Here is a 17,266-nt window from a genome sequence, read left to right as displayed (position 1 = left end):
ACATTGTTCCATATGATTAACTTACAGTATTTTCAGTACTCTCATCTTAGTATATAGCATCTGTAATGGGGGAAATAAATTTCCTATGGAATGTTTTAAAACCATGTAAACACTTTGGGTTTAAGATGTGATGTGCATGTTTTTGGTGTGGTGACTTAGTATGAACAGAATATAGGGAAAGGAAATTGAGGTTAGATTGTAGTTGGAAAGATAATCTCGTGTATTTCTGTATATAGTTTAGATTTTATACAGACTTCACCAATTACAATGTAGCTCTTTATTTGTATTCTTACTATATTATGGAGGATTTTCATTGGTGAATCAGAGATAACATCTTTGGTTTTGAATTTGGGCCACTCATTTATTTATTTATTTATTTGAAAAATGGGCTGTGCAAAGGGTTGACTTGTTAGATATGCTATTGAAGAAGAGCAAATGACCAGGCAGAAGATGAGGAGGATGATTTTAAGTGGGAAATCAATTGAGTCTCTAACATGCTTTTAATTATATAAAATTATTTTAAGCATGAGAAGTTGCCATGATAACTTGCATTAGAAGTAAACTGTAGGCTCAAAAATGTAGCAACCTAGCAAATAAGCTGTCAATTATTACTGTCCTATATCATGCTCCACTACTGAATGCTTTGAAAGCAAAAAACGCAATGTACATGGTAGGTGCTCTTTTGGTGTAGCCTTCCTGTGGTGATGGTAATGTTGCTATATAACATTAGGGTTGGACTTAAAAAGATTAAATTATTCAAACAGTTACTTTCAAGAAAGTAATTTCAAAGGGAACAGTTTAAACCCCTGAGATTCCTGGCCTTGGTAACATTGCAGATGCCTTATGTAGAAACTGTTGTCACCCATATTCCCCTGTAGCAAACCTGGTTTTATATATTATCCTGTCCCTTTTTCTACTAATATAGGTTTCTTTGCCCTTCTCTGCAAAGGGTTAACATCTCTATGTCAAATCCTGAAGCCTTTAATTTACATGGTCTTAAATTTAGATATCAAATTAATCTTTTCCATTTATAGCAGACTGTCCTTCACCTGTCACCCATTAAAAAAAAACAAAAAAAAAAAACAACAACAAAAAAACAAAACAAAACAAAAAAACACTAAAAGGGAATGGAGGATTGCTGCAGGTATTATGCTCCTTCCAGTTGAGAACATATTGCATACTGCAGCTGCCCATGCACTATTTCCTCTTTGTTGTGAAAGGGACACAAGAATTCCATCAGAAGGATGTTTTCATAAGAGTTTGGTTGGAGGAGTTTCTGTAAAGAAGCACTTGGAAATTGAACCTTGCCAGCTCAGGGTGGGCATTGGTGAATACAGGATAAATAACCTAGTGCCCAGGAAATAGCATGCTGAGCTCAAGAACAGCACCTGGCTCTCAGGGCATGCCCATTGCCCTCATTAGTTTGCTTTAGCAGAGCTGTGCTTATGCATGTTCAGCGACACTTGCCCGCTCAAAATGCAGGAGTTGACTGCTGGCTCTGAGGAGGGAGGTCACTTGAAGAACATGCTTTTGTCATTATGGAGGGTTTCCAGCATTGGGCGCTTGTAGTTTAACAAATAGTCCTTCTCTACCTACTCCGTGGAAGTTATACTATTCCCTGGAGTAATGTTTTAATTTGTCCATCTGCTGATCTCTAAAAACGAGCCAATCCCTTGGTGTCCTCCTTGTGGAAACTGTCAGGTTTTCTAAAGACAAAATAACATTGCCCAATTTAAAGAACTCCCGTGTTTACAGTAATTCTGCACTATACCAGAGCTGAAAAATATTTACCTCATGAATTACTTGTCCCTTAACAGACATACGTTTTGTATTATAATTTCTGCACTTGCTAAATTAAGGGAAAGTAACAGACTTCGCAGACAGAAATACAGAGTAGTCACTGAATCACTGAACAGCCTGAAGAAAAAATACCTTAATAGATTTGTAGTTGTGATAAGATATGCTTTATTTGACATTTTTTCACTGAAGCTACAGATACAAATCTGTATGCATAACTTCATTGAAAGAATGTGGTCCTTCACAGTAACATGCCTAAAATTCTGTTTCTGAACCTGTAACAAGAAATGGAGGGAGGTCACAGGAAAGATGCAGGCATTTTAAAGAGAATTGCATAATGCAGAAGGGTTCAGACTGTGTCATTGCACCTTACCTGAAACCAGCTTTTAGGTTTTGTCACTTTTGTGCTGAAGAATTGTATAATAGCTTGGTTCTGGAAAAGCGACCTTCCAAAGACCTCAGACTTGAAAGCTGTAGCATTCGAACTCTTCTCAATGACACAAGATCTACTGAGTGGAAGAAAGGTCAGTTAATACATACCCATACAGGTCTCTTGTATTTGTATAAGGAAAAATGAGCTTTTGTACAATTACAGAGAGATTTCATATAAATAATGCATCTTTATGACTCAACCCTTGTTTTTTCACTTCTCTCTTTGATGGTTCATGCATAATTTCAGGCGAGGTACAGAAATCTACTTCCTGTTGATCAATATGGGAGTTTTCTCCTGATGAGACTGCTGCCTGATGGGAAAATGATGGTGAGGAACTATACAGTAATCCATGTAAGCCACAGCTAAGATAAGATGAGACAAATCTCCTTTCTTGCTGTTGTGCTGTAGGGCTGTTGGAGCTCAAGGCCGGAATGAAGGAGACTGAAACCTATCTTTGACATGCTATTCTCTGCCATATCATTTTGAGAATGCTCTCAAGGCTCTCCAATTCTTTGCTTTCCCATGTGTGAAAAGGAAAGAAAAACCTTCCTCCCCGTGTGACTGAATTGGTGTTCAGAATTTCCTTAAGAATTCTTTAAGTAACAGAATTAAGTGGTTATGTTCAGGAACAAAGCAATTCCAGTAAGAACTCAAAGGTAATCAGGGTCATGTTAAATGCATTGTTTTACTTTAAACGTCTGTATGAAAATCCCATGCTAAATCAGGGTATTAGATGTTGATTTTCTGGGGAAAAAATGAATTGACCCAAGGTTGGCAATGGCTGTCATACAGTGCTCTGTGGCATTAGGTCTATCTACCTGTCAAAGACCCTGAAATATCAGCCAGATAGGTTGTCATCCTAAAAAGCTTCAGGTGTGCTCATGCTTTGAATTGCTTTTTCATGGGCAGGAGTATGTTTTGTGCAGCAGCATAGATTGCATCAGTGGTGTGCAAAGGCCTATGAGAAGTGTACTGACCTCCTGAATGTAGAAACATCAGTAATGAAATTTTCTGACACAAAAATTGGTAGTGTGGCAAGTTTCACATATATTTTTACCAAGCTCTAAACTGACTATAGGTTAAAAGCAGTGGGTGCTGCCCACAGTAAGACAAGATTGGGTAATAAACAGTTGAAAATATACTTTTGGGGTAAGCAAATAGCTCTATGGTTAGAGGAAGGATTTGAGAAGGATTATGAGACCTGGATGTGAAAACAAAAGCAATGAGGAATATCAAGTCATAGTTTTGAAGAGAATGTGAGTAATAGCTATGTTTTCACCAGATTAATTTTACTGTTGGAAGCGCTTTGTCTCTGTGGTTATATCATGTCTCTCTGCTTCCCTGCACGTGCATATTTTACAATGTAAGACAAAACAGCATTTTTTATGACACTACAGAAATGACACAGAGAAATGATAATAGAACTGTGAAAGGGAGCCGCAGTATTTTATTTTTAATTTTTGTTATTGATAACTCACAGTGTTGTTTAGTTAAGAAAAGTGTTGTACAGAAGCTTTACAAAAGAAACTTTTGAAGAACTTTGTACCTTTCAAGACTCTATGGAGCTCTGTTCCTACAGGGAGGGAAAAAACCCTGCTGCTGCTACTACTAAAAAAAAAAAAAAGATTTTTTTAATTTAATTTCATTTTTTTGAGAGTAAAGATTTTTTTCATTATACTCATGGAGGCCACTTCCATTTGAATGCTTCTGGATGAATCCTGTTATGTAGAAAGTACTTGGTTTACAGTGTGCTTTCCTGTTTTTTTGTTTGTTTGTTAATTTTCCCTACAGTAGTTACATGGTAGTTTTATTTCCAAGTCCTAACTGTCAAGGGCCCTTGATTTAAAGTTGCAAACATTATTCTATCAGTAGTTTTACAACTAGCAATTGATCATGAGATGGTCTACAAGGGCTTTTGTGTAGGTCATTACTCAATTACACAAAAAGTACTACATGCAATTATTTGATCTGCTAAGGAAACTAGCAATGAAATTTGAGATATACTTATTTTTACACAATTCCTGTATGTAATGCTGCGAATCAGCATTGGCTGTCGCATCAAAAGCAAAGTAGGACATTTGCATATGTTACCTCCATCTTATGTGCTTTATCATAAAAATATACTTTATTCTTGTCCGTATAACATTAGTTGTCTTCTGCTTCTTGTATCATTAGCTCAGTTGTTGGACAGCCATTTCTACATCACTAAGGCTGCCATATTTCTCTGCAGGCTTTTGCTGTGACCATTTGTTTAACACAAATACAGGGAATATGGCACTTGAGTTCTGGACCAACTGCGCATGTGTTGGTATGTGCCAGTTCAGCATAGCTGACACTACCAGAAAGTGTTAGGCTTTTTCTGCATGTGCTATATGGTTGAGTTTATATGTGTTATTAATAACACCTGGCTTTGGTCAGTTGGAGCATCCCAGCTGGAACTGGTGCAGAGAAGCTTGAGTTGGGATTCTTGTTTTTGTATATTGAATTGAAGCAACCAGCTACAGTCTTCATTATGCTCATCAATCCCCAACAGCAGTGATGCAGGGAGGGAGTTCTTGGACACCTCTGTCATTGTTGGTGCTGAATAAAAATAGAAAGGGAGGTATAGACTGGACTGTAGCTCTGTTCCTTCCAACAAGAAGCAGGATCCTCTGAACATTTTTACATGCAAATTCTGTACTGCCTGGTTATTCTTGTGTAACAGCACTACTGGATGTCTGGACTGCAGACAAATACAAAAATCTTCAACTTTTACCTGGATGGGATTAAGGTTTTCCTGGGGGGAAAAAAAAAGAAAAAAGAAAAAAAAAAAAGACATAATGTATAATCACAATTACTGCTGCAGAGAATGCTATGAAAGAAAAAATCCAGCCAAGTTCTGAGAGTCCCATGGGAAGTTTATGATGTCGTGGGGTAAAAGGAAAAAAAAAAATTGACCTTTTGGATTTTACATTGAATTTGATCTGGAAGCTCTTGAAGAAATGGTATTGTGTGTTCCTATATTTATCCTTGAATCACTTTTCTGACTGTAACGGCACTTAAAGTAATTGGCCTACTTAAATTGAACATGGATTTTTGTCATTTGTGATAGTATTTTTTTATTTAATAATGCATCACTGTATATAACACTAAATGTAATTAAAGGAAGTCAATATCACTTGAAATTATTACTTATAAATTAATTTTAGTACGTTGATTTTTAAGGTATACGAGTAAGTGTGCTAACAGGAGCAAATAGCAAAAGTAAGACTCCCCCTTCTTCCCCCGTAATTCCTAGCAGAGTATGTGAGCAGTGGCCAGAGGTTGCTTCCCATAAAAGCTATTCACTAAATACTTTCAGGGCAGTGCCTGTTATGATACTCAGATGGTCTTAAAATGACTGCACAGCCTTTATTCTGAGAGCATGCTATCACAGCCTCGCCAGAAGCTCACTAGTAGCAGACGCCACTCAGAGATCTTCAGGCAAACAGTTTGGGCAGTTTCAGGCAAATTGTGCTACTCAAATTTGAGGCAAGTTACGGAAATAATTTTCATCTTCCAAAGAGTTTCAAAAATGCTTTGTAAAGAGTGGATGAAAGTTCTGAAAAATCAATATGCTTTGTGTGGTTCGGCATGTTCAGAACAGGAGGCTTGCCTCCTCAATTTAAAATAATTATATTTAAAATCTGTTTGTACCTTAAAAAAAAAAACTTCAAAAGTGTGTGTGTGGGGGGAAGCTCATGGAAAAATTAAATGAAAGCTTTATTAGAAACAGTCTTTCATTGGTTTTTCAGCTCAGTCATCCAGTCAAAAGTAATTATTAGTCTAGTCCTGAAGGCATCACTGTGCATTCTTTACTTTTTGCAAATCCTTGTAACATTTTAGCTAACAGTCTCCAGGCTTGGCTTTCCTAAAACCAGTGGCTGTTGGTGATTCTGTTTCTTTCATTTATTTTTTTTATTTTTTTTCCTTTATGCTATGAAACAGAAAGATGTTTCATAACACAGCATAGCGTCTAAAGAAAGAGCAAAGTTCAGCAGCCTGGAACTGGAGGGTGCTAATTAATTCATTTTGAACACAGAGGTCTTTGAAAATTGTAGATGGCATTTGCAGAAGGTCCTAAGTTCTCAGACTTTCTTTCCCTGACTGATGGTAGTTTGAGTCTCCTTACTTTTCAAGTCATGGCATAAGGCTAAACTGTTCAGGCATGTGTGAACGACAAGGAGAAATTTAAGGATGATTTGGTGTATTTGAGCAGGGAATCTGAGGAACTAATTCCGGGAGGGGAGTATGCTTAGTCCACATTTGTTACCAGATCCATTTAGAACATCCATTTAGAAACTGTTCAATAAATGCATAGCTGAAAATTGAATATTAGAAGGATAAAGTCTGTCCTGGAGGATGTTTGCAGGCCTTCAGGCAAGAATACTGTTATTCTGAGAAAATATTTTTCTGCACATTATCTCAACATACAGTTAACTTTGGTGAGTAATTTTCCTCTCTCTATTGTCTTTCATGGCAAGTGTGTGTGTATGTAAGTATACACATATGTAGATATACATATGTGCAGGGGTTCAAATATGGAATGAAGGAAATGCTCCCTCTGCTCCCTTTCTGCCATTGTCCACTTCCTCCTGTAAGCTTTCTGATGCCACACTGGACAGGATTTTTTGGCATTCTTCCTAGATGGGAAAGGTTTCTTTTTCATTTTACCCAATTAAGATTTGGTATGGCTTCTCATCACTGCTCTGTGCTGTCTTTACTGAGACAGAAATTCTAGTCCTCCTTCTCGTATTTTCTGTATTTAGATACTGATTTTTATTTGTTTTTCCTGTTGTACACCTTTATGTGGGTTTCTTCAGCACCCTTTGTGATAGGTTGGAGCTAGCACTTTGACCAGGGCTATTCCTTTTTTTCTTCTGATCAATGATAAACTGTGAATAAATGTACTCTGAAGGATTCTTTTTGTTTCTTCTCTGTTAGTAAAGCATGGTGACTGAGTATGTTAGAGAACAGATAATACTATTAGTCATTGTCTTCATAGAATGGAGATCTTGGGTGCCCCAATGAACATAAAGCTCCTGAAATCTTTGTGGAACATAAGTATTGGAGGGAATGTAATTTTGATTGAGCCCTGAGGGTCAAAATGTTTTTCCTGCTTAGTGTGGCTATCAACAAGTATGTGCTGTTACCATGCCTACACTGCACTCATATGCTTGTGATACGTTCATATACTTTTAAAACAGGCTACAGCATTTGTATATATATATGAGAGCAAAATTATTAGCTCCAGCTTTTTGTTCAACGTTCAGGAACTGGAAAGATCTGATCCATGCAATCCAAGCCTGCATTTAAAAGTAAAGCCACAGTTAATTTTCTCTTCTGAAAATATAAGTTAGGATTGTAAATAATCTGCACTGCAGTGATCTTTGTAGAACATGACATAAGAGTTGTCAGTATTGTGAATTAAAATAAACACAAAGGCTATTCACGTAGCCCCCAAAGAAATTGAAGATTTATTTTGTCAGGAAGCAAGGAAGGAGAGAATGCTTTTCCTTAGCAGGAGGAAAAAAAAAAAGGGGGAGGGATTTGAGGGGATGATGAAGAGTAAGCAAAGCTTGATTGCTTTTCAGATGGAGGTGAATGCAAACAAAAGCTACTCTTTCTATGAGGTTATTATTACAGAACATGCTAATGTAATAAAGAAGTAAATTCTTGTCAAACATTCTCAATTCAAACTGCACAAATTTCCATCTCTATGGTCACTTCAGAAAGTGATCTATGAAACTGTGGTAACTCCCTCAGCCATGTGAGTCTCAACGCATTTGGAGTTACCTGGGCTCAGGGCACAACACCAAGTTGTACGCTTAGTCAATATTGGAGTAATTTGTTATATTCTACATTTATGGCTTTATATTAAACTATCCATTCAGTGAGGTTCTTTTTATCATAGCATCTGAGCAATTTATAGTTAAATGAATCATCCTGCAAGACAAGAGAACTGTGCTTATTCAGTTGTATAAAAATTGCATAGATGTGAGGAGTGTTGGACCTCTTGGATTTGTATGACTACAAAGTAGGCATCTTACTCCGCTTGATTTCAGTAAGGTTATGAAGGTGGTTGTTAATGTTTAGCTAGCTGTCCACAGATATGCAAGCTTTTCTTCTTGGCCAGAGCAGTTCAAAGGTGGCAGAGGCTTACTGTTCCTTTAATTGTGCTGTGCAGGCCTTTTGCACAGTCTTTGTTTCTGTTCTGGTGTATTTAATGCTTAGATCTGTTGCTTTGGGAGTTATTTTAAGAGTTATTTCAATCATTGTAGAAGCAAATGCATCATTAGACTGTGAAGAATTAAACAAAAAGTGGAGGAAAAAATGCTTCACAATTTGTATTATTCAGAGTCAGAGCCCATTAGGAATGTAATCTCAATGTCTAAATTCCATTGGAGAGTGATTTAATATTCATCATGTTATTATAGCATTTGTTTAAATGGAAATAATGCATTATTTTTGTGTACAAATTGAGTAAATAGGATTAGTCTCATTACTGGGGAACATTGAGTCCTACAGAGATCCTTTTAATACTGGATGTTTTGTTTTTGTATCTCTCTTTGGTAATCAACACCCCCAAATAAGCTGTTTCTAACAAAAACAGATGGGAGAATCACAGAGGGCTTTAAGAAAGAGTGGAAAATTGAATAAGGATATCCCTCAATTTCATTGATAATTCCCTGTTACAGGAGAGCTCTGAATGGAAGTAGAGCAGCTACTGTAATGCTACTTGGAGCCTGCAGTTTAGTTTATCAATTTGGAAGACCTACAGGGTCAGAAACTATTGACAGTCCCCATTTCCCAGACGCCTATCTCATCTATCAGTAAGAATTGAACTCTCGGCTGGGTAAATTCTTCAGTTGATGCGTAGCAGAGTTGCAAGGGAACTTGGAACGGTAGTTCAGCTCTGGTGCATGTTATGACCAGCTTGAATTTGATTTCCAATGTGACAGCAATTGTTTCTGGTCTGCCTCTGGCGCCTATTTGCTTGTATCATCACCAAAATGTCTTCCTGGCAATATATATATTTATAGCATGAGGGGTATAGGGAAATTATGCCCTAGAAGGAACAGTTATATTTACACCAAAAGACCCAGAGATACTCAGTTCCTGAAATACAAAGCACACCTTCTTTGCATACTGGACTGTAACCCAAAGTTCTCATTTGTCCTGACACAATTCCTTACTGATTTTGAAAGTCATTTTGCTTTGGCCCACTGATATTAATACTTGCTGTTAACAGAAGCTAAGATATGTCTTATCTTCCAAAAGACATTATAATATCGAGAACTTTAAGATAAGAATAATATATTAACTAGAACCAATGCTTCCTTGTAATCACCTTTATCCTTCAAATAATAGAATCTTTACAGAAAGAAACTGTCCCTTTTCCATTTATTTTTGGAAGTAAGGATATGAATCCCCCTTGCTGTGGAAGAATAATTAAAGGCCAAATTCTGACATTGTATTCATAAGTTGGCACAGCCTGAGCACCAACATTTACCTGGGTATCCTACCAGGCACTTGTGGTCTAATAGAAACCCTGTTGGCTGAAGGAACAGCGGTGTGTTTTAATTTTGAGTGAAGATCTTCCCCGCTGCTCTGCATTAAGGATACTGTTAGGTTACCTTGTATGGAAGTAGGAGCTTAACAAATAAAACAACAGCTTGGACTGCAGATATTTGACTTCAAATTTCAGTTCTAGTGCCCAAGGTCCACTCTGTCTTCATCACGTAGTATCTGGTCCTGTCCTGTGCCTCTACTGGACAAGCTAGTGTCTGTGGTGGTCTGCTTTTTTTTTTCTCTCCCAGCTTGTGCAGCCACATAAATTTGGACAAGCTGTAATAAAGTGAAATGATCTGTTATGGTATTAAGAGGAATAACAAGAGCAGCCTTGCAGTGGGAAGGGTGGGAGGCAAGGAAAAAGGGTCACTTTAAATGTTGGATTATTGGCTAATTAACAGGGTTGAGTGAGCACTGATGGTGGAAGTATTCAAGTTTTCTTTCTCAAATTCTCCTTACACCATTAGAAAGGGGGGAATAATACAACATGTAGTAGCAGGAGGAGGGGTTGGAACCACAGTGCCTTTTCTGGTACCACTCACCCTTTCTTCAGCAATTCTGTGCACTCTGTTCAACTCTGTATGTAGAATGAAAGTGGCCCTTGTATTTGTAGGATTTTCTCTTACATCCAGCAATACTGTACCAGTGTGGATTACTATAATTTAACCAGTTTACTTTGGATCTGTTTCAGTAATAGCTGCTCTGCAACATTGGGAGAAAACAACAACAACAACAAAAACTAATTAATTAACAATAATAGAAATAGGGAATGTCTTTGATTGTCAGTGAACAAGACATTCAGTGCCTCTTCAGAACAGTTGCATCAGAAAATTGTTTGATGGTTTATAATATGAGGTTGGAAAAAAAATTCTCTTTAGTATTAAGTGAGAAAGAACTACTACAAAGTTAGCAGTGAGATTTGCCTGCTTAGCACAAGTAGTTAAGATAACATAAGGCTTAATTTCACGAAGTCAGCAATTTGCAGTTTTGTGTTTTTTTTTTTTAAAGTGTGTGTGTGTTTAAAAACTAAAAAAAAAAAAAAAAAAAAAAAACCTTTCTTCTATCCTTCCCCCTTAAAATGAAAGTTTTGCTTCTGGACTGAGATCTACTTGCATGTATCCAATTATAAATTAAAGAATCTAAATTGGTTTGTTTAAAGAATAAAGCATGAAAACTTTACCTTCTTTTTCAGTGAAAGGACTTGTGTATGGTTATCTAATTATGTAAGAACAGATGTACCAGTGTAACCTTAAATGAGTGAGTAGTCTCCTTGAAATCCAGATTTAAATGAGTAATCACAGGAAGGGAATTGGAGAGTTTATAACCTATCTAAAATACTCAGATTTACTCCTGAATTTTAATCCTGCATCAGAAAAGTCTGCTTAATATAGGGAAACATCTGCATGAGACATTTTTAAGTAACAGAGCCTGATACCATGCCAGGAGGCCCATGAAAATGGTGTCACCTCCTATCCTACAAAACATATGCATATGCTAACTGATCTAATTTTAGACTGGATTAGAGGAACTGCAAGGGCTAAATATAACTTCAGATTAAAATATATATAACTGTTTGCCAAGTGGGACTGTCTACATGTATGTGCGTAGTGAGTTGTTCAGTTTGTGTTGATTTGGTTCCTGAAAAAAAAAATATAAATCTGTGAATACATTCTGCATGTGTGAGATTATCTGTCAGTCTGTGTGTGACCTGTTTAATTTTGATCTTGTTAACCAATTTCAAGCCAATTTGATATGGCAGAGGCCTCAAACTTTTTCCATACATTTTGCAAATTAGCTGGTCAATATAGCAGAGCTCTGAATTCCTACTGTGTAAAAGGTTGCAGTGTGGGCTCAACTGCAGACCATCAGGCAAGAATCAAAGAATCAACACAGCAGCAGCAAGAACTTGAGGAATCCCAAAAGAAAAGGGTGTTTTATAAGACTCAAGGTTATTAAAAGCTTTTGTCAGATATTACTGAACGTGATGTAACCAATCCCAAAACACAGTCATAGGACTCACCACTGCCATTGCTCAGAAAACAATATGTTTCTAATGTTGCAGTGTTTAATCCCTCTTGTGTTAATTAACCTTTTGTTTCATTTCCCTAGCTGATGTCAGGAAAACTCATTGTTGTTTTATTAAATAATGGATTGAGAGAGAGTGAACCATGTCTAAAATGTTTCTAAAACACTCCATAGCAGTCACTGTGCTGCCTAGGATCTGCAAAATAAGTTAAACAAATAAAAAATAATAATAATAAAGCTTTAGGCACTAACATCTACTTTTTGGCCTTTTCCATTGCTTGGGACTTGATGAAATGTATTCTTCTGTGAAAAATGACTTCTTGGTGAAAACAGACAAATTTGAGACCCTTCTGCAGCAGAAGGGTTGGCTGTGCCACCTGAGGGAGAGGAAAGTCCTTACAAAAGTAATGAGGACCCTGAGGCAGGGGGGTGTTTGAAAAGCTCTGCCTCTGCACAAGAGGAGTGCAGTTTTGTTGTGAGTCTTTATTATTAATGTAGAAGAAAGATTACTCTTGTTATCTAGCAAAGCAGTAGCTAATTAGATCTTTGTTTCTTAATAACGATGAATGCTTAAGTGTTAAAACATCAGGAGGAACATCTGGGGATTCTTAATGATTGTTTAGAAAACAAACAGCCTAGTCGAATTTCCTCTTATTTTTGGTCATTGTTTTTTTTTTTTTTTTTTTTTTTTTTTTTTTTTAACATATTACTCCAGTATGATCTATAGGGACACTCATTTGTCATGGATTTATTAAAAAAAAAAAAATAGGGTATAAGAATACCTATGCTTTCTGTGCATAAATGTGAGTGATTTTGGAGAAGTGTAGCTCTGTGTTCCTGAATGTTATTTGTTACCCACCTAACTGAAAAAAATACCTTGGTTGCAATGCTGCTAGGAGAAATTGATATTGATTTGAGCATTCTCTTTAGCAAAACAAGCTAATAAAAATTAACAACTAAATGTTTTTTTCTTTAATGATTTAAAGACTGGAAATTGGCAAGCAGAAGGAGACCTGTGGGGATATATGTAAATAGCTTTGTTTTCCCATATGTCATGGGTAGGAGGATGGCTGCTTTTTTAGCTAATTCTTTATCTGCTAAAGAGATGTTTTGTTAGGAGAAAAGATACTTTTTTTATTTTAAGGAAAGGCACTGATAATGATCTGAAAGAGGGTTTTAGAACATTTAATGTTTACCATTGTTAATTACTGTGGTAATTGTATAGAACTGGCAATGTGTGATGTTAATGCCTGGTTTATTTATTTGAAACATGTAAATACATCTGCAAGCAAGGTTTTCATTAGAAAATCTTGTGTAGGATGTAGCTATTTTGTCAGACACAAGAATTTCCCTCCAACCTGTTTTAGTGTGGAGTGTTTTTTACAGAAGGTGACCTGTTGATATGAAATATCATACGTTTAAAATGAAATGAAGCTAGAACAGTGAATCTTAATGTGCACAGAAGATAAGATGCTTTGTTTCTACTCCTGGAACTTTTCATTCCCAAGGAGTTTTTGAAGGTCCAGTGGCAGGGAGATGACCAATTCCGTTTGAGGGCTGGCGGGGGGAAAGAAGAAACAAATCTAAAACTCTGTGATACTTATCACAAAGGATGTTGATGGCTATGGTGAGTATTCAACTGAAGTCCAGCCCCTAATGCTTCTTATTTAACTTGTAGTAAGAGAAGCCTACTAAAATCTGGATGTTCATGCATGTCCAACAAACCGCTTGTGAACTCTTAGAGAAAATCACTCTTAGAGAGTGGCATGACCCTATTTCATCCCTAGTTTTGAAAAGAAACTGTAGCCATCACTTTGTAATAGAAGTTGTATTCATTAGCATTCCTGTACTCAGAAGGCTCTTCCTCTTTTTGACACATTGACCCAAATGGCTGAGTAAGGCCAGAGATTATTGAACCAGTTGTTTTTCCCAAAGCACAAGCTTCTGGAGGGGGGCCCAGATGTACTTACAGGCAGTTTTGTTCCCTTTGTTTTAAGATATATCAGTATTTATTAGGTTAGTAGTGGCTTCTGTGTTCATTTCTGGTTCCTCTGACAGCAATGTGCTTGGCAGTTAGCGTGTCTATTAAAAGTACAGTCTTCTCTGTCCCTCTACTCATTTTGTGCAGCAAAGGGAATGTGGAGCTGCTCCTATTAGAAATAATTGGTGAGAAGCCATGACTGGTGTCGCACTAGGCAGAGAGGCTTATATCTCACCTTAGTTGCTGAGGCTGCACGTCAGAGTCTTCAATATGTTCTGCCTTTTGCCCTTTGTGATCACACATTGCTTTAAAGACTTCACTCAAATGTAAATCTAGTGGACTGTATTACATCCTTGTCCTCCTTTCACTTGTGAGTTTTGTGAATTTCCCTTCCAATGCAAAAAGCTGCAGAGTCATTTGGGTAACCAAGGGGCTAATCAGGGGCTGGTCGTCTTCGTTTTCCTGCAGCCTTCACAGTTAGGGACATGCATCTTTGACACAGCAACTAAAAAAGCAAAGCCAGCTTTTTGGGAATGTGGGATTTATATTGTCTGTCTGTCCTTATAACTAACTGCCTGTTGCTGAAAATAATTGGCAATATCTGAGGATCAGTAAAGGATAGGAGAAAAATGGGATAAATCCATATGTACTCAAAAACCTTGTACATGTGAACAGACCAAGGCAGTTTGTGTTTATATTGAGGAACCTCAGTTACCTAGAGTTTGTTGTTAGGAATTCAGCTTTAAATATGTAGGTACTGTAGAAAAACAAACACCTTACAGAAATAAAAGTTTGGCTTGGTAATATTTAGGCACATTAAGGAAAGGGATAAAATGAAAACACATTTTTGGACAATCAACACCAAGCTCAGATGCCAAATAAACCAGAGTTGCTGAAGTTGAAGGGTAGGTATCATAGGCATATTTTCTTTGAAACTGCTTACAGCTCCCTGTGCTCTTTATCTGGTGTGCACACAGCATGTCTGTTAGCTGCACGTACAATCTTTGCAGGTATACATTAATTTAAAACAACAAAAAACCTACTACCACCAAACAAACAAACAAAAAAAAACCTCGGAGGCTATGAGTTTTTATTAGCATTATAACTTTTTGCTATAATTTTATTTCCATATAGCCCTGCAAGTTTCCTTTTCCATTCTGCTTTCTGGATTAAAATTGCTTGTCTTTGGTCTGTCATGGAGAGTGAGTTATTTTGGAAAGGTCAGGCTATCCAGGTAATGTAATATTGTTGTGCTGAAGATAACATATCTGGCAAGCTGGAGGACTGTGAAGACATTTCAAGTGCTGTGTGCTGACCATCCCTAGGGTGTTTTTTTTCCTCTATTCTTGCATTTTTCTTCTCTCCCCTCATATATCAAATGGAAATTCTGACTTCCATCATATAACATAGCATATGCCAAGCCTTTCCAAGATAAATCAACCCTGGTGTTGCTGCTTTCACCATATGAAGAGTGTATCAAGTTTTTCTCCTGGACTTTGTCTAGTGCAGCTTGTATGCTGTTGTCGATGCACAACACACTACGGGTAGTGTGTGGAAGGCCGTGTTACCGCAGTTAACATTCGTGCTCAGGCTTTGCTGACTTCTGAGGATGTAATCTGATAGATGTGGTTTTTGAAGTTAGCTCCATGCTTATTATAATTAAAGTCAGACAAGCTGATAAATATTGAAAATGGTTGGCTGTAAATCCTGATGATAGTCAAGGTAAAATATGTTGTAACCTACTTCAGTAACAACACTGAAGTAAAATTAACCAAAGAACTTGTCTCAAGGTCAAATTCAGCTTCTTTTCAGAGATTAGTGTATGTCCTAAGTTAAATTGAAAGATAAAAATTGAATGTGATGTTAAGATACTTGCAAGTTCACATAGTAGAATAATTTAATGTGTATTTAATCACACTTTGAAGGACTACCACCTGAATGTCCAGATATCAGAAGAACAAGTGCTTGGAGGCAATCCACCTATGAAGAAACAGTACCTTGTTTTGCCGGTCTTCCCTTCTAAACAATTTTGTTTATTGTCAGGAAGCTTAAGAATGGTAACAAACCCTAAAATTTTCTTTCTGTAGTATGTGTGTGGAGGGTTTCATATTGATATTAAGGCAGTTGACAAAAGATATGCAGGCCAGCAGGGAAATAACTGTAATACAGGAGAATAAAGATGGCAAAGCTACTTTTCTCTTGGCCCCCAAGACGTTTTGATAATTGACTACTTGTTCCTGCTACCCAATATGCATTAAAAGGACAGTAATTAGGGAATCTCAGTCCTATCATGCTGTATTAATTTTCTGCTCACACTGTATTGGTCTCTGTTTCATTGTACTCAGACACGTCTGTGACAAACATTATGACTGGATGGTAATTGAGCTTCAGATATTATTTTTTTTCTCTGATGTCCTTGTATGCTTGTTATTGAAAGTTTGATATGTTTACCCAGATTTCCTGTATAGAAGTGATCATGTTTTCTTTCAAGAGTGGAACTTGTTTAGATGGAAGAATGTTTCTATTTTCTTCTCATTATTGATGGCTTTTTTAACTGAAGATGTATGGCAGTAAAACTGGGGGAAAGAAGGGACAGCAGAACAGCAGAGGTTCTTATTTTTTTTTTATATATATATTATGAGTGTATCAAGCTAGGAATTATTTCATTATGCTTTGAGGGATAATTTGTGTATCAGAATCTTTTGAACAGCATTATGCTTGGACAGTGGGGGATGTGAGTCATTACTTGCTGTTTGTAATCCCAAGTGTCATTGACGTTGTTCCCTTAAGAGCATGCTATTGCTGACAGCACTCTGCCTTGAGTTGTGACTTGGGAGAAAGAAGGTTTGGCTTTAGGAGGTGCTTGGTCTTGTGTAGCTCCAGAAAGGGTGCCAGCTAACCCCAGTGTTAGAGAACAGATCATTGACAAATGCCTCCTTCATGGTGAAAAGGCATCGTTTCTACAGCTCACCCCTCCCTTGACACAGGACGTTATGAGTTATGTAGCTTTGAAGCCAATTGACCAAGCTGATGAATACAGTCTGTTTCCAGTTTCACAGCACGAGCCAGGAGGGCCTGGGTTCTGGTCTCCGGATGGGACAGCTCTCTGCTTCCTGTTACTGATCTCGCACAAGTGAGGGTGGATAAGAAAACATCTACAGTGTACAGTGTTTATCTATCCCTACCCACAAAACAGTATCCAAAGTTTTGGACTGAGTCTTTTGACATGTGTGCTTAGGCCAATAATAAAGCACACTATTGAGGCTAGTACTCATCTTCCCATCAGTCTTCAGAGTTAACCTGCTGTCAATAAGGTCATTGAGCAATGGATTACTTGCCAGTTCTTAAATTATAGTGTAAGGAGACATAACATATTGCCACAGAGAGAATGGAACATCACCTAATATTTTCTCTTTAGAAGGTCACTTCTAGAGTGTCGG

General features: G+C 37.2%; 1 protein-coding gene across 11 annotated transcripts in view; it reads left to right on the top strand.

The window, feature by feature from the left end:
* The window catches only part of GRID1 (glutamate ionotropic receptor delta type subunit 1), a 584,921-nt gene that overhangs the window by 281,476 nt on the left and 286,179 nt on the right, over positions 1 to 17,266 (top strand). The window lies entirely within an intron of this gene.

This window comes from Anas platyrhynchos, chromosome 6 (assembly GCF_047663525.1).
Source record: "Anas platyrhynchos isolate ZD024472 breed Pekin duck chromosome 6, IASCAAS_PekinDuck_T2T, whole genome shotgun sequence".
NCBI lineage: Eukaryota > Metazoa > Chordata > Aves > Anseriformes > Anatidae > Anas > Anas platyrhynchos.
Note: the sequence above shows the minus strand (reverse complement) of the source record. Positions and strands in the feature narration are given on the sequence as shown.